Below are 18,250 nucleotides of genomic sequence, written 5' to 3'. Positions count from 1 at the left end.
CAGGGTGATGCCATGCTCTGCCAAGGGAGGCCCCATATTACATTTGCATAGAAATAAGTACAATATCTGAAGCTTTCACTTTGCACTAATATATGTGCAGATTATAAAATGCCACTGAATTTCTACTCTCTGCTCACTGTGAAAAGGAGGTGTTTTACCTTTCCCCAGGTGTAAACAGCTATGTCAGGTGGGGGCAGTGGCAGAGGAGACCAGCTTTGTTCTCAGAGTGCATCTGAACACTCTGGTGTTCCACAGACTCACAGGCTCAGTGTAAAACAGTAAAACCAGTACGTCTCTGTAGATGCTGAAACAGGTCCTGTTTTGCTGAAGAGAGGGTAGAATTTATCTGTTAAACGTAGTCAATTTACTTGAATAAATTCAGAGAAATAGGAAAAAAATTATACATGTGGAGCAATAGAGAGACTTGTCATTATCCTAGGCTGGTGAAAGTTTCCTTTCTTGTACACATTCATCATCCAAAGACTCTCTGTTTTTATAAATTTCCTGCCTGGCAAGTTTTCCATCCATGGATTTCTGAGAGGGTTGAAGCCCCAGAACATATATTTAGTGCCTGCCGACAGGTCCCTAATTATGGCTTGATTAATCACAGCAGTGCCTGCACCTGTCTGTGCAAAACATCTTCATTTCTGCTTTGTGACCCGTGCAGGATCTGGGAATGTGTGGAACAATGGCTGGGAACACCCAGCTTGGTTTGCTTCCCTGCTGCCAGTTCTGCTCTGCCCTGACCAGGAGGAATTATTTCTCTTTTGTGGGAACAGGGGCTTCTTCCTTTGCTGGTGCTTCTGGAGGGGCTGGGATATACTTGAAAGCTTTTCCCAAGAGTCAAAAAGGGCTAAAACCTGGTTACATTAACAGTTAATTTTTACACACTGTGCCTCTCACATCAGTGGATTCCCAGTGCCACTGATGGAAATGTTCACAGGATTTTCCCTACATATAGGAAAAATGCTTTTGTCTTTTGAAAGCCGTTGAGTACATCAGGAAGCCTCCTAGGCCTGGAATTGCTGCAGGATTATAGGAATATGCAGAACTATGACTTTGCCTGGTGTTCCTTTCTTAGCAAATGCAATAGATCTTTTCCTTTACTTTGGAAAATTCCTAAGGAACTGTTAAGGGCAAACCAGGCTCTTTTCTGGGGTGCAAGTCAGGGTGGTTTGCACAGGACTCAGCTCAATGCCCTGAATAAGGAGAAGGAATTCATAAGGCACTTGAGGGGAACGTGAAACTCAAGCCATTTCCTACAAGGAAATACAAAGAGGACAGAGAATCCAGTGAACTGACTGTGCTGGGAAGGAACTCAAAGCAGAGGTTAGAGAATAATTTTCTCAAGAGGGTCCTTTTCTTATTTTTCAGAGGAAGACTGAAAAATGAGAGACACTTGGAAGGGATCCAGACAGAACTGAAAAAATGTCTTTTTTATACTATTGAGATGAAAAGACTCAACTGAAACTGCCCTTAGTGAGGAATGGAAGCAAACCACATCAGCTTTCTAATGGGTTGAGACTTTGCTTTCCAATTTCACAACAAAAATCTGGAGGACATAAATTTACTCTGTATCAAACCAAAGTAGATCTGGTGTTTTTCACCCTGAAATGAAAATGAAAAAGTAAAATAGTCCAATACAAAACATGTTCTCTGACCTTGCAATGAAATGTTTTCTTTTCAGTATCTTGTAAAAATAGCTAAAGAAAAGAAAGGTGGGAGGAGCTAGGGTTTCTCCCTTTTTTCCTACATTTTGAGACCCAGTCTCTTCCTACTCCAAGAAATAAAGGATTGTCAAGGCATACCTTGCCTCATGCTTGCAGTCTGCTCTTAGAAGGGCTGCCTAGTGGGGCCTTTGTTGATGCTGACCTTCCCAGGGATGGTACTGGAGCCTTCTTTTGCCTTGAGTGCACCCTAAATATGTCCTCTCCCCTTTCCCCATGAAAGAATGCCATGTCCAAACAATCCTGTTTAAAGAGAAATTCAAATATACATGGAATTACTCTGAGCAACCGCAGCTCTACAGCTGGAAAAGTCTCAGTGCATCATCACCTTCATTGTGCAGGAATGAAGAACAATTCTTCCAATAAAACTCACCTCCTACCATTACATTTGCTTCCAAACAACGTGGGCTCTTATGCTTCAGAAAAGCATTTCTGGAGATGGTAAAAGAGTCCATCCAACTCACACTTCAAAAATAACCCAAAATTTCCTTTGTTCTTCGTTTCCTATTTTAAACAGACAAAGGCACATTGTTACTTGGAATCTGTGAGGCACTGAGGATGTGCTCTATATAACATGAGGCATGGATGCCAGGATTGCCCCAGCTGGAAACCAAAGGAACAAAAAACAATATAGGAAAAAGGAGGCAGAGCTGTGGACACACAGCTAGAAAGTTGTTGCAGTAGAAGTCAGTGAAACAATATACAGAAGGAGCACAAGGTTCTGGCTGATGGGCTGGAGAGGAAACATCAGTGATCTTCAACAGCCTGGAGGGAAGGAAGAGGCTGGAGATGTAAAAGAGTGAGGTTGTGAAGAGGAAAAGTGCATAGCAAAGTTTGAGTTGGTTGGACTGACATAAAGGGTCAAATATTATGGAGAAGTGAGTTCACTAAATCTTATCAGCTCATATGTGAGAAGGAGGTGGCAGAGGAATAAAAGGCAGTGCTGACAGTGCTGGCCTGGGAGAAAGGGAGGGAGCAGGAGGGAGGAGAAATTAAGAAAATAATGGAGAAAGGCAGGAAGGGGGAGGGTGGAGGATATGGGAAATAAAGTGCTCAATTTTGTCCAAGTTGCCCTTGAGCTGGCAGGGGGGTTATACTGGATGATGTGCTGGAGAGATTTATGTGTGTGGGGTAGGGTCGGGAAGGCAGATTTGTGAGTCAGCACAGAGTGATTGTGGAACAGCAAGAGAGAGCCATGAGACAAAGGAAGAGAAAGGAGCCCAGATCAGGCCCTGTCCAAAGAGGAGGAAGGAGCAACATCACCAGAAGCGTCCCCAGAGATCAGGGTGTTCACCAGGAAACAAACAGCAGGAGGGACTTGGTGCCTAGTTAAGAAATGTCTGGAGAGTTTAGTGCATGGAGAGAGCATGAGCATTTAGAAGTGAGTTTTGGGGAAATGAATCAGTGTTGTAGTCCTAGTTATGACTAATCAGTTTTATGTGACATGGGTTTGACGGAGAGGTTGACTTTGGGCAGCAGTTGGAGTTCATGGATTGTTGTCTAGGCTGGAGCATCCCACAGGAAACCTGTACATCAAGTCAAACAGGTCAAAAGAGAGGAACCAAACTGCCCATCTGTGAGAGTTTATTAGTCCCAGCTCAGGAGCTGAGTAAACACAGCTTCACAGCTCAGTCTGTTGGCTCTTGCAGGGCACCAGCTCCAAACAAACAAAGAGTTCCCTCTGTTCCATTTTCTGTGGGCTCCTGCCCAACCTTTTCTTGATGCCACGAGGCCTTACCTTGATTTATTTGTCTTTTGGTGGGTTTCAGATAAGCTCCAGGAAGGTTTAAGAGCTCAACCCATGAGGATGTTGTTCCCCTGATGGGCTCCTGTATAAACCCTTCTCTAACCAAGTATCATTCCACAGCGCAGTTATAAAATGTTCAGCTCTGCACCTCGAGGATCATTTGCAAATGACAATTGTAATTTCAGAATACCAGATAATATTATTGCTGTCATTCACTCCATGCACCTACTACATACAAATGTGTATAAATAAACCTGAGATTTTTTAATGCACCCATCTTTTAGTACAAACCCTAACCCTAACACCTCTTTTGAAGAGGGAGAGTTTAAGTGCCCCACTTGCCTGACTGAGAGAAGATGGTTTTCAAGAGAACTCAGGTACCAAGGGAGTTAAAAGGCAAGTTTTCAGGAACGTTGTAACTTTCACAGGTTTCACCAGGAAAGGCACACAAGGGTTTTTTTGTGGAAAGTAAAAGTGGGGAAGGGAGATTTTGGAGAATCTCATTGACAGCTCTTGATTTTAAGAGGTGCTGAGTGACGCAGCTGCACATGGTCAGAACAGTGCACAGAAATCACCTAAGTGGGAACTAGATGTCCAGGAAGAGTGACAAATCCCAATAGACACCTCCCTATGTCTTTAGGTGCCTAAATACCCCAAACCATCTGGTCCTTGGCAATATGGTCTAATGAAATATTAGGCAGATGTAGTAGGAAGGTAATTTGATTTTGGTTAGTATCAGAAATCACAGACAATACGATTTCAGATCACGTATTTTTTAGCTCTTTTCAGCAGATCTTTTTTATTTGACTTTTATTTTGAAGCTCCTGATTTTAGGCTGTTATTTTAAACTTCTCTCAGCTGGTGACTCTGATTGCTTTTCAACCCTTCCATTTCCCAACCTTTGTACTCCTATGCATGAATCTAGGCCATGGTACCGCCTCCTGTTCGCTTCCCAGTGTCTTGGAGCTTTAAAATAAGCAAAATGCAATTTTGGTCTGCTAGGGCTGGGAACCTTGGGACACACCATTCTGGTGGGCTTGGGTTTTTTTAGGTTTTTTTTTTAATTGGCTTGTATACATTTGAAGAGTCACCATCCATGTGGATTGTTCCCTACACCTTGTTTAGTTGAGCACAATTAAAACACAATGTGCATAGGATTATTTGCCTGCAGAGCAAAGGTGGATGCTGTCACATTACAGGAAGAAATTAGGAAGGGAACAAATTTTACAGCTCTCCTGTGATCATTGTTCAAAGGAGAATTCTCATGAAATGAGAATGAAAATCTAATTGATGGCCTGATTCTCCATGGCTGTGCAGCCACCCTTCCTGGCTCTGCTTCTAATAAATGCTCCCTGCCTTCCTCCCACAAAGGCAAGAAAATCCATGTGACCAGATAGGGAGACCTTTAAGAAAAGACCAATATTTGCATATCTATTACGGCTATACTCAGTGTTATACTTGTTTCATTAAAATTTCTGTTTGGATAATATGTAAGGTCAATACTGTCACTGTTCTGGAAAATTCATTTATTTTAAAATTAAAGCCAAGCACAGCAAGTACAGTTCTCCCCATGGCTCCACCTGTATAATTCCACTGAGCTTGACAGGGTCAGTAAGTGAAAGCAGGATTGGGCCCAGTGTGTTTAGAGATGGGGAAAAAACATGCTAATTACATGAATCCTATTTTTCAAGGTAAATCACTTGTTATAGATGCTCTGAATTCTTGCTTTTTGATATTGCAGGGGTGGTTATTATTTCAGCTGGGTGCCTGCTGAGGTCCATTAGCTTTTACACACCAGTTAAGGCTGTCAATTGCTGGGACTGAAACTACAAGAAGAAATACTCAGGATTACTTCAAAATACGGAGTTTCCCCAAGGTTTCCAGCTGTCAAACCTCAGGCAGCCATTTTCATGGGAATTTGTCTATTGAGAAGGCTGAAGGTGGGAGTTCTTATCCCAGAAGAAGGGAACCACTGGTTTCAAAGTCAGGTCTGTTTTTGGATCATTAACATTTTTTAGGGCCTGTGCCTCATCTGGTTTCAGTCTTTCCAGAGTTTGGGCTCTTTTGCGTGGTCACTTGCTGTTTACAACTATTGCTTAACAATCCTTAAAATGGCATCTGGTTCAATCCTCAGAAATCAGGAAAGGGGAAGAAATGATCTAGGACAGCTACTCTGGAAGTCACCTTCAAAGTCTTACAATGTATTAGAAGCAAAACCTATTTTCAACATTCACCAAGGGAAATCCTGTATTAAGGTGAATCTGTTTTTATTTTAATATTTCTGGTTTAAAATCATACCTTTTAAAGGCTTCATTTTGTATACAGGAAACTTCTATGTGTTTCTGAGTCCTACTGAAATCACAAATGTGTTTGTTAAATGACCGTGTTTGTTAAATAACCATAAACTGGTTACTCTCCCTTCCACCCTTAAGGCTGGAAAGCAATCAGTGGTGTCTGTTACCCTTTTCCAAGGTGCTGGTGGTCTCTTATATGTCAAATGAGCTCAGTGGCTTTAATGCCTGTCCCAGGTGTCCACAGCACAAAGAGCAGGATCTCAAGCAATAATCTCCATGTCAGTCTCCACAGGCAAGACAGGACTACACTCACCCGGGGGACCAAGAGCCTTTCTTGTCAGCAAAGGTTTTTCCTCCAGCAGAAAAGGAAAATTTACATTAGTGCTTACAATGCATGGTCCTTTCTCCAGATCTAGTTCTGAAAATTCATTTCATTTGTAGATGAGAGACTGGATGAAGGGAAAGTCTACAGCAAACAAATGTCTAAAAACACCTTTTTCATTCAACTTCAGATCCCGTGCAGTGTGCTGGGAGTAGGACAATATTATTGGAGCAGACTGGATTCCAAAGCTGGGATTCATCCCACTGAATTTAAGCATGGAGAAGTTTGCTGTAGGTACCCCTTAGAGTTATGAGAAAAAACTGGTTTCTCCAAAGGGTGAACCAGAGGCAAATGAATTTTCTTTTAGAGTCTGTGGCAACTAGCTTTAGACACCTGGAGTTGGGCCATGGGAAAGCCACCCTGTCTGATAGAAACCTTTACTGCAGGGAGGCAGGAACTGAAGAATCCCAAATCCACAGCTTGATTGCTGGATTTAAATTCCCTTATTTAAATTCCTGATCTATTAATGAAACAAAGATGTGCAAATAGCTTCATGCACAATATTATTCTGGGGATCCTGGGAATGCAGAAGGTGTTAGAACAGGTAACCCACGGTGCTTTAGCTGTTACACTCAGAAAAGCCACCAGGCCAGTGCCCAGCACCCCATTTATATTCTGCAAACTGAAAGAACCCGAAGTGACAGAAAATTGCACCCTCCCAGTTTTTCTGTGCTGTGGGAATCAGGAACTGATTTTCCTTACATAAAGTTGTGCTAGAGATGAGCCTCAGATCATCGTGGCAAAGGTGGAGGACTTGGGAAAATTCAAATCTCTGTTCAGATCTTGTAATCAGAACTTGGTAGTTATGAAACTCAAGGCCAGAAATGACTGCTTCAATTGTATTTCAAAGGTGCTGCTAAATGGTTGTTGACCATAACCACCAAAAGTACTTAAAATCAAACAAAAACATTCACTACAGAACCAAAATCAGGCAAAGTTTCTATTAGAGAATGGGAAATTTTCCCTTTCAATATTTGGAGTTATTCCTGCCAGCAAAAAGATTAAATTGTACAGCATTTCAGCAATCACCTGTGTATATATATTTATCATCTCGTTAGAACTGATTAAACTGGGTTTTGTTTAGCTTGGTAAGTGCCAGGATCTAAAAGAGCTCTGAATGATGGTAAAATGAAACCATCATTTTAACATCAGTGATCAGGGGTTGTTAAAATGGTAATTTCTTTCCCGTGCTTCACCCATGAGTTGAGAAATCCAATCTTATCCTTGTAGCAACCAGTATTTGCACAGGGGAATAGAAAGCAACATCTGGAGGCAGAAAATCCATGGCACTGACCTGGGGAGGTCAAACTGTGATACTGGCCAGGACTGGGAGAGAGGGATGATCAAGGTTAAAGGCCAGATTTGAGTCCTGACAGATTAAATGAAACTCAGAGAGGGACTCGGGGAATAATGAGGAATTCCTAACCCTGGCAGCACAGGGATTCTGTAAACCTGCAGCTTGATCATTCCTGTGGGCTGGGAGATGAAGACTTTGCTGATTAGGATGCAAGGGCAGCAGCGCTGCAAAAAGTTCCAGATTATTTTATGACTAAGCCTTGCTGCAGGGAAAGAACATGTGTGGAAAAGGGGTAGTGAAGGAAATGAGGTGCCAGTCTACAATCAGTGTGGTGGGGAAGGAGCATGGCAAGAGCTGCAGGTACATGGGATGTGAGAAAGAGAACCCTGCAAGCAGAAGCACAGACTGCAAAGGGGAAGCCCCTGCTGCTTTGAAAAGAGAATATTAGTCAACTAAATGCAGCTTTCTGCCTGGCACTAATGAAGCAGATTAATAAGGCTATTGGAGCCCATATGGCCATGGAGATTCCTTTAGCCTGAACATTGCTAATGAATGTTTTCAGAAAGTGGTGTTTACACTCAGACATATTTCACCTCCAGAGTGGCCTCCTATGTGAGGTAACCGCAGTGTTTACCCTCATGCATCAGATGCATCATCTCTCTGTGAAATAACTACTATTCCTACTTCACAGATAAGAAAAGTGAACCAGAAGAGCAAAGGCCAACATTTGCAATACCCACCTCTTACATCAGGCCTTGATTTTTAACAATCTCAGAGATTAATAAAAAGGCCAAATTTAAACTAGTAGAACGAGGCCATGGAGAGGGGCAAGAGCAGTGCACAGGTCAGAGTGCAGTGTCCTGGTGTCAGTGTGCATGTGGCTGAAGAGGTTATTCTGGCTACTGCTTATTAGAGCCAGCTCTGCCACAGGCTTGGACTGCCCCACAGCTGGTGACAGTCCCCATCGTGGCAGAGGCCTCCCTACACACACATCCATCTGATTATAAATAACTGTATATTCACAGGAATGATTCAGTGACAGGACTCCAGTTGCACATCTGTGTAACTCTGGCAGCTGGATGGGTCTGACCTCCCCACACAGTGGCTGTTTTTCTTGCCTAGTGTTTCTGGTGTTCTAAAGGGAGGCCAGTCACATTTAAGTTCCAAATTACAGCCTAGGTGCTCAGGTTCAGGCAGTCAGATGTGAAAACATGCTGGTGTCTTACAAGGAGATTCAGTTGGCTGCTTGTTTGCTGCACAAACATACCCACAAACACAACAGGAACTCCAGCTCCAGGCAGCACACAGAGCCCCTGCTCCCCTTTCTCCTCGCTCAGGTTTCTCAGCTTTCTGTCTCCCTGTCATTCCCTGTCATTTTGATCTCTGTGTCCCTACATAGCCCTGACCAGTCAAGTTAAATGTTTTTCTTTTGCTCTCTAGAAATGGCAAACATTAAGCCCTAAATCCCCCTGAAAATAACTCAGTTGTAATCTTTCCTTAAAGATTTCTAAAAGTTCTTGTCCCTGGCTGTGCAGTTTAGATTGACTGTGTGCTGCATATTCAGACCCTATTTCCTTTTAGCTGACTTCCCATATGATGCTGCTTTGGATTTTCCATATACTGAGCTATTGACTGGCCCCAATTCCCAATTCCACAGTGGTGGTGTCTGAGGCTGGTGAAGTGGCTATGAACACTATGATGTTGTGTTTAACTGTTTATGAGTGCAAATGTCTGTTTAAAGACAAGTTACTTTTGAAAATCAGACTCAAAGCACACATTTATACTGAAAGTAGAATTCAGCTCAACACCAGCACATAAATCTGTGTTAATGAATGTATGTGCTCACATGCACGTGTGTGTGTGCCCTGTCTAGAGATAACTCAGAATTACACCTAAAATCATATACTGTCTATGTGAAAGGCAAGGTAAGAGCAAAACCAGATGCATTAACTGTCTCCAAGGCAGTTACCCTGTGGAAGCACAGCAGGTAGCAAATGTCTTTTTCCGGAGCCTGGAAGTGACTGGTGTGTAGGCAGGCATGAAGGAACAGCCCTGCATTACTTTTATTGTCAGTCTGCCTGTCAAACTCCCTTGTTAGGCAGGGCAGGAGGATGGAAAATAGACCAATATTCAGCTTCTTTTCGTGTGTATGTGTGAAGGCAACAATTCTGAGAAGGGGCTTTTTACAAAAATACACTTGGTAGTGTCTGAACTTATATGTACAAGGTTAAGATAACCATATACAGGGCAGTACAAAGGGGAAAGAGGTAGTTACCCCTACTTAAACCAGAGCTGCCAGTCCTGAGAGATTGGTTCTTTTATTCTCAACTCTGTTGGAGCCCTTCCATGGGAGTTCCGTATTTATTCATGGAGAGGAACATCCTCCATGCTGCAGATTCATTCCTTGCTTCACTCTGGGCTCTTGGTGCAAGAGAGCTGAAAGTAGAAGAAAGATAAAGTAACAGGCAAGGGAGAAGAGAGCTGGAACAGATGCTGTGTATGGATTTCCTGTCCACTCTCACATTGCTAAAGGACTAAGGAGGGATAGGAAAGGGGAATCCTCCAGCTGTAACAGTTGTTGGACAAAGACCACTAGCTTTCCCCCCTGATGCTCGGGAATGTCACTTCTCTTTCATGTCAAATTAATATTCCCCTTGAGCAGGGTGACAAGGACAACAGCACCCACACCATGGGAGGATTGTCCAGTAAGCACAAGCTCTTGGATGGGAAATGATGCTGTGGGGGCACTGCTGACCTGTGTGTGTGGTCCCTCAGCTGATTCAGGGTTGTGAGAGTCTCACCCAGTCCCATGGACAGGCTGAGAAATAAAACATTCTATAGACTGAGATTGGCTGACCTGCCATATCCCAGTCATAGGATAGGAATGAGCATCACTCCTCAGCTGTTCATTATTGCAGAGGATCCTTCCCATGTCTGTCACAGCTGAGGCTGGACACCGGTAGTTCCAGTTGCTGACAGTGTTTCTACAGCAGCTTTAACTCTTCAAATAGCTCCTACTTTAGGCAGTTATTGGACCTTTTGTGCTTTTGGTGAAAACACCTTTTTAAGAAACTTTTCTTTTGAAGATGACCCATAAAGCAAAATAAAAATCCCTTTCCATCAGTTACACACAGTGGATAAAGCATTTTTGCCAGTTTTTGAGATACATATTTTTTTTTCCATGTTTTGACATTTGAAAAGTAAGTCTTGATGTGGTTTTTTATTGCTGAATAGGTGGCTGAAGCCAACAGTGTATGGCAGCAGGTTGCAATGAAAGCAAAAACAAGTTATGAAAAGGTCATGTTTAGCGAGATTGTCCTGAACTCTGTTGGTATCTAACACCCACTTGTCTACTTAAGCATTTCCATACTGTTTATCACCGTGGTGCCTGAGTGCTTCTCAGAGGTTAATATGGGTATCTTGTCTATTATTCTAAGACAGTGTATCTCTGTTCTGTTTGGGTGAGATTTTTGTCACAGACAGATCAAAGAGCAGATTCTTCAAAAGCGTGGAGGTGGAAAACCTCATAATTTAAGACTTTTGAAGAAAATTCCAAAGTTCTACATCCAAGGCCGCATGGGATTGTTATGTCTGTGTGTCCTGCAAGTACCTTCAGCTCCCAAACCATATGGTCAGCTTCTTTTCTGCTTGCTGAAGCTTTAGGGGGAGCTTGTCTTTGGGAAACATTCAGCATCCTTTTCCCTGACCCCAGTCTGGCAGAGTTTCTATTCCAGTGCCAGTGAGTGGTCAGTAAACATGTGCCTGAAGTGAAGATATGTCTGAAGTGAAAGCAGAGTTCTCTTTTATCTATTTCCTCTGTACCTTAAAAAAAAATAACATCATTTTGTCTCTCTGGGGCAGGATTGCAGGAACAGTAGGTTTATTTACATTTAGCATTTCATTGTTGGCAAGAAGTGGTTTCGCATCAGGCCCTTGACCATTTGACCAGCAGATTTTGCTGCCATCATTTAAAACGAGGTGAACATCATTAAAAACCCCTCCCAGGTTTAAAATGGACAACAAATATAGGTAAGAGTTTGCACAGAGGAATCAGGCTGCCCAGTGCAGATGTTCTCAGCTGGGTGCCCTGGTCACAGGTACTGGGTTTGTGTTTGGTTCCCCAGCGTGCTGTGGAATTTGAATTCTTCCCTTCACGCAGCATGGACAAGCTCTCACACTCGTTTTACTTGAGGCTCTTTTGCAAAGGCAAATGGCCCTGCTGGAAACTAATCAACATAATTTTTTACTCTTCACAGAGGTCTATTAGCAATCATTGCTGCTGTAAATGGGGACAAGCGTGTTCCTAAATTCAAACCCAGAAATGCTTTGCATTTTCTATAAAATATTCTTGCCTGGACTTGTCTCTGGCCAGCTTCTTCTGGGGCTTTTTGTGTTTTCCCTTTTTCCCTGGATGCTATGGCTGGCTGTCAGATAGGGAGATGCTGCTGAGAATATTGCAAAACCTCAAATGAGGATTAATAGGAAAACAGAAACTCTAATGTCACTGCTCCTGTAGAAACCCTGCACAGCCTCTTCCTATAGATGTGTACAGCGAACAAAGACCAGTTTTATTAAATGAGACACAGACACTTAGTTTTTATGCAGCCTGCCAATGGAGAAGACAGAAATCATTTTCACCATACGCAGACAGCCGCAGATTTTACGGTGGAAAATCCCAGTGGATGCAAAGTGCTGCAGATTTATCATGACTAAGCTAAGCAAAGCTGTCCTTAAGGCAGACTTTATTTAGTTGTAGTTCTGGTTTTGTAGAAATTTAGTTGGCCCAAAGTTTACAGCCGAAGGACTAGTTTGTGTTAAAGATAAACAAGCAACTCGTTTATAGGGTAAGAAGCAATCTAAGGGATTTGCCAAATCCCATGAAGGAATTCTCTGGAGCAAGGAGGTGTGGTGTTACATTCCCAGGTGGCTGCAGAAACTACCGATCAAACTTCCTTTCCCTATTGAGTATTTATACTGAGAGCAGTGAAATTAATTGATAAACACAAGTTTGGCTAAAATTTCTCTGTGTCTCAAAGGGAAGCCATTTGATTCCCATCCCTTGCCCTGGCTCCTCCAAGAGCCTGAGGATGGAGGTTGTGGTTTTGCTTCTGCCTGCAGTCAAACTGCATCACTGTGCCCATTTGGGTGGGATTTAAGCCTAAAATGAGTGTGAAAAATTTAAATTCTCATGTATTACAAGAGCTTGCCCATTTATTGGAATAAAAATTATAAGGATCATTAATTTGTGCAAATGTAAATGAGGAGCTGGAGAGGCTTTTCTGATAACCAGTGGTACATGTGATTTATCCATCGCAGCCATGCCAAGGATGGAATATGTTGATTGCCTCCAGGGTTAACCCTGCAGCTTTCATGCAGTGCAAAAGCAGCTTGTTGTGCTCCCTGTGTGGCTCTGGAGCACAGGCAGCAAAGGTCACACGAGCAATCAAGATCAGCAGATCCCTACTCAGGTGGGGACCCCCGTGGCTGCAGAATGAGCTGCGAGTCTGAGCTACCTTGGAACACACGTTTGCTTTTTCAATGGCCCGACTGTGTTAGGGACATTTTTTGATTCATTAATCTGGGTCCATATTTGCCATGAACATGGACAGTACTTGCTGTTTCTTGCTGTTTACCTGGGTTTTGTCCTTGCTGGGCTTTTTGAAAAATGAAAACAGAAGGAATTAAAAGGTTAGATTGTTTTGATAACGTCTCCCTGCAGGAGTGAGGCATAAGCTGACAGGCTGCTTTAAGAGCTTTGCTGATGGCATGAATTTAAGGATTCTGTAAGAAAACTAAAAGTAAGCATCTGCAATAATAAGATTTTTTTTTTAATATGACTGAAATTTTCTAAAATATTTGGGGGTTTAAAGGCACGAATTTGGTTCAGGTTAAGAGGAGTTGAATATCTGACCCCATTCCATCATATCTAGAATTTTGGTACAAGAATTTCAAGTTGAGACTTACAGACCAGACAGAATCTATTCTCCTTTTGTCTTTACTATTCCCACAAAAAGCATATTTGCTTCAGGAGCCCCCATAGCCTCTCAGCACCTGCCCTGCCCAGCCCTGGAACAAGGGGCAGCAGTGCATCCATGTAGTGCTGTCTCCAAGGCAGATATTTGTCAGGAGAAGTCACTGACCTCCTTGTTTCCTTAGCCCTGGAGATCCTTGCCCTCTCATTGCTGAGTCTCCCCAGGGATGTGGGGGTGCTGCTGCCTGCCCTGGGGGAAGGAGAGCATTTAATCTTATCATCTGTCTCAGCTGCCATCCCTGCTGAGGCAACCCCCAGACAGCAGTGCCTGAGATGTCCATTCCTGAGCATCCTCTAAATGAATCCTCAACGTTTTCATTAGGAGACACTCCTGCTGGACAATTATGGATTGTGACTCTCCCTTTTTTTTTTCCACAGGCAGAGAGCTTGTGCAAAAACTGACTGACATTTAAAAATGCCAGCAATCTTATTAATTCTTCAGTTCAAGAAGTGTTTCTTGGGGCTTTTTGTGTACCAGTTGGAGGACAGAAGGGCAATGCAGGCACACTGACAGAACCAAGCTTTTTACAGAAATACTGGACTCCTTTAAAATTGTGTTTGCTGTGGAACTTGTGACCAACTGGGAGATGCACCTGTGAAGGTTAAGGCACCTAGTGCCCTGAGAGTTTCTGTCCTATGCTCTGTCCTATGACTGACCTCTTTCTGCCTGGAGAAGAGCCCCTTCTGCAGGAATTCAGGGCTGTTCTGTGTTTCTGCTGGCCCAGAGGTGTGCTGCTGCTCTTCCTCAGAAGCAGAGCCACTAGTGCAGGTTACTAGTCCACCAGCAATCCAATGGAATTGCCAGTGTATGCCCTCCTTCCAGGATCACACGTTAAATTCAGACCAGAGGGCAGTATGTGCCAGGGCTTTTGAAAGGGATGAAAGGCCAAGCACATTAAAATATCTTTTTCCCCTTCCCACTCCCCAGTTCGTGGGCTCTCCAGAAAATCTGTAGCACTTGTATGGGGAGACCTGTATTCAGTTAAGCATTTTCCAGAGGAAAACATCCCCTTTCCCCCAGCCCACCTGCATCATGATCCCCGTGTCCCCTGCAGTTCCTGTCTCTGCAGAGGAGGCAGTGAGGTGGTTTCAGGTGGATGAGCTGTTCTGGGAGCTGCCAGTGTCCAGCTCCTCTGCCTTCAGAGAGAAGCTGAGCAGGATTTGGTCCCAGGCTGGGCTGACAGCACAGTTCACAGGGTAAAGCACATTCCCCTTCTCGTGGTTGCTTCCATAGATAACTCTGGCACAGGCTGCTGCCAGCTCCTTGTCACTCCCTTATCTCCAGGAGGAGAGCTGTGGCAATTCACACTGCCGGATTTCCATGCCAGTGAAGTGACTGGGATCGTGCATGTTTGCTCTGTGCCACATGTACATATATTTTGATGTCAAGTTTGCTATTCTAGATTGAAAATCCTCCCCAGTCGTTGGTGAGTATGTTGTTTTTTGGATGTAAATCTACCATACAGAACCAAGCCAAGGTTACTTCACTTTTAAATCTCCAGTGACCATCCAGTAAATAACAGCTCTTGAAGTCTTGAGTCTATTAGCAGAAAATACAACTGTAGATCACTCCTCAAGGAATGACTCATTGCAGTGGGGTTAGCAGGGAAGAGAGGGAAGAGCTTTCTGGAGTCGGTTGATTGGGTTTATTAATGCAACATCTACTCCTGCATTAGCAATTATATTTAGTGCGTAGCGACTGAGAAAATCAGATGCCTTCCAGTTCCTGCCATTGGCACGGAGCTGCTTTTTGCTGAAAATGGGAGGAATATATGAAATTATCTCAGGGTAAGAGGTTATGCATGCATTAAGGTGACAGCCATGGGTGCTGACCACTAATTGTGAAGCCACCATGGGTTAGCACAGGGTCTTAAATCCTGCTGTTGAGAGCTTTTATTCTTTGACCTGACTTGCTGCAGGGGAATGGGTTTCAATTTGGAATAAATTTTGACCCAAATAATTGAAAGTTAATCTCACTTTATTTTACATAATGCTTTATGATAATGCAATTGTAGCATGTTTAGTGTGGGGCATAGAGGGCAACAGTCTACAGAAGCTGACATTTTACATAAAGAAACAAAAAGAGGTCCTGAGTTTATCTAGTCAAACTGATAGCAGTAGTTGAGAAGATTAACCTTTCTAATAATGACTTCCCCTCTTTTATGTATTTGGGGATGGCCTCTTGTAGGTGTTAATTTGTGACAATTACATTCTGTGCAGTATGGTATGTGTGAGCTGAATAGCTTACTGGGTCAAGCAAATGCAGAAGAGATCAAACCAAACAGGGTGAAAATATGAACTCTAACAGAGTAAGTTATTGCAGGTCAAGTGCTGCTTGAGTGAAGCAATGCACTGCTGTAAGTTACTGGATACAAAATACTTTCCTTCTTGGGGAGTTATCAGAAAATATGCACTCAGTGAACCAGAAAACTGTGAAATTATTTAATACAATTATTCCTCAGCTGTGAATAGCAGAAATGTCAGATTTATTTTTCATCTAGATTTTCATCCCAGCAAATCTAAATTTATCCCTGGATTCTTTTGTCCTGATTTTAACATTTGCTCTGTTGTACTACCTATAGTTTTATATCCAGTCCATGTTTTCTTAATAAGTTAGCATAAAGAAACAAGGAAACTTGTTTTCAAGTAGGATTTAAAACCATGATACTTTTGTTTAGATATACTTTCAGGTGTAAGCCAAATAATTTCATTACATATCCATATAAATCTGATATTTGCTTTCTTTTATTTGCCGGCATAATCTCAAATTTTCCACTGGGCTTCTGTCTTGTGGAGGGAGCACCTGCATGGATAAGAAATAGAAGGGATGCAGCTTTCTGGTCCATGGATGATCCCTGCCCTCTGTGCCCAGACTATGGAATGTATAGTCAAGCCATGCTCACTAAAACCTTTCAGTCTGTCAGGAGAGCAGGGCCCTAAAGCTTGGGTGAACACCATAGTTATTAGAAAGCTTCCTATTGATCCTCTGGGATCTGTGGGTCTTCTCTGTAGTGCTGAGAAGGGAAGGCAGTGTCCCTTCTCTGTGATGGGCTTTAGTGTATTGCTTACCCTGTGCTCGTTCCTCTGAGACATGGACCTGTTCTAGCTCCCCATTCCCTGGTGTTTGGCAAAAGTTCCATCCATGGGCTGTTTTGGTGAGTGTTGTAGCTTTGGAAATGGACCAGAATGTTTTGGGATAGGCTTAGAGGTGTTCCTGCTTACAAGCTGTACAAACGAAGGTGATGCAGATATCAACACAAGCCTGGAGAGAAAAGGATAAGAAGCTCCTGGAATTTTAGAAACTGATCGTTCAAGTTGTTGTTCATTTGCTTCTCTGCAGCTGTGGCCATTCCTTGATCTGGAAGATAAATACATTAATTTCTCAGACCTGTACCAAGGAGTCCTAAAGGAGTATTCCCTCTAACTCCAGTCGTATTGAAGTTGGAACTTTTCATACCAGTTGATGCCTTTTTGCCCAGCTCTGTCAGTCAGCCTCCATCTTCTGCTTCCTCTTCAGCTGTGGCATCTTTGACTCCTGTCATACCCTTCACAGAATGAAGGATTCAATTGACTAGTCTGGTTTTACTTTTATCTCCACACCCTGTTGTTTTGGCTTCCCCAGGCCAAAGAAAGCAGCTTTGCTCCGTTCAGCAGCATTTTCCTTGCAAGCAGCCAGAGCAGTTGTAGTAAGTAGCACATGGAAGGACTTTGCTTCCATGGAAAGTGGCACTTGTGATGTCTTGCCCCTTCCTGGCTCAGAGTGTTCCCCTTGTCAAACAGTGGTCACCCCCTCAGTGAACCATGCACAGCCTGCCTGCCCTCCCTTTCAGTGCTGTGTGTGCTGGATCCAGAGGGGCACTCTGGCTTTTGGGACTAGCAGGACTGAAGGACTGGGAGCTTCCAGACCCATTAATTCCTCTCACAGCCCTGTACTGAGCTGAGGAGCCCTCTGTGCAGAGCTCCAGGACTGCAATCAGCAGCATTGCCTCTGATCACACACTGGAGCAGCCAGTTTTAATGTTCGTATTCTCTGTCCCATCTCGAACAGCTCCTGTTAAAAATCCTCCTTTGAACTCCCCTGTGCTTCATTTTCTCTGACTGAAACCATCACTGTGTTTCAGTCAATGTCAAAACACCCCTTGAATGAACAGAATTAGGACAGAACAGGGAGGGTGTGATTTCCCTGCCAGCATAGGAGTGGCTGGGGACTGAGATCATCAGTGCTCTTTGAAAGCTGAGTTATTTCCATGAGGGTGCCTTAGGAGTGCAAAATGTTATTAGAATATGCATTATTATTTTGATTTTCACCTGTCAGTCCTGACATCAGTGACAGGAAAGGGCACTACAGTGGAAATGTGATCTGCTCACCTTTCCCCAACATGATGCAGCACAAAGACAGATGATTGTTACGCTCTGCTTTTACTGGGTAGCTCAGTCCCAAAGGATGTTGTACTGCTGGATGACATTGTGCTGGAGTCTCTGTGCTTGATTTTATTTTGAGTAAGTTATCCCTCTTTATACACAGATAATGAACCCACCGTGCACCTGGCACAGGCAGCACAGTGTTATTGAAAACACGTGAGTCTGAGCATGTCTGAAAGCGAACTTCTCTCATAAGTATAAGCTGCAAACCCTTATTCAACATTAAATCAAATCAATGTTAATTTGTGAACTAATTAGCATTTCAGGCTTTTTTTTTTTTTCAGCAGTGTGGTGATTTTGTATATAATGCCATGTGATTGTACCCAAGTACATAATTATGGAGCTGAATA

The sequence above is a fragment of the Chiroxiphia lanceolata genome, chromosome 9 (assembly GCF_009829145.1).
Source record: "Chiroxiphia lanceolata isolate bChiLan1 chromosome 9, bChiLan1.pri, whole genome shotgun sequence".
Lineage (NCBI taxonomy): Eukaryota > Metazoa > Chordata > Aves > Passeriformes > Pipridae > Chiroxiphia > Chiroxiphia lanceolata.
Note: the sequence above shows the minus strand (reverse complement) of the source record.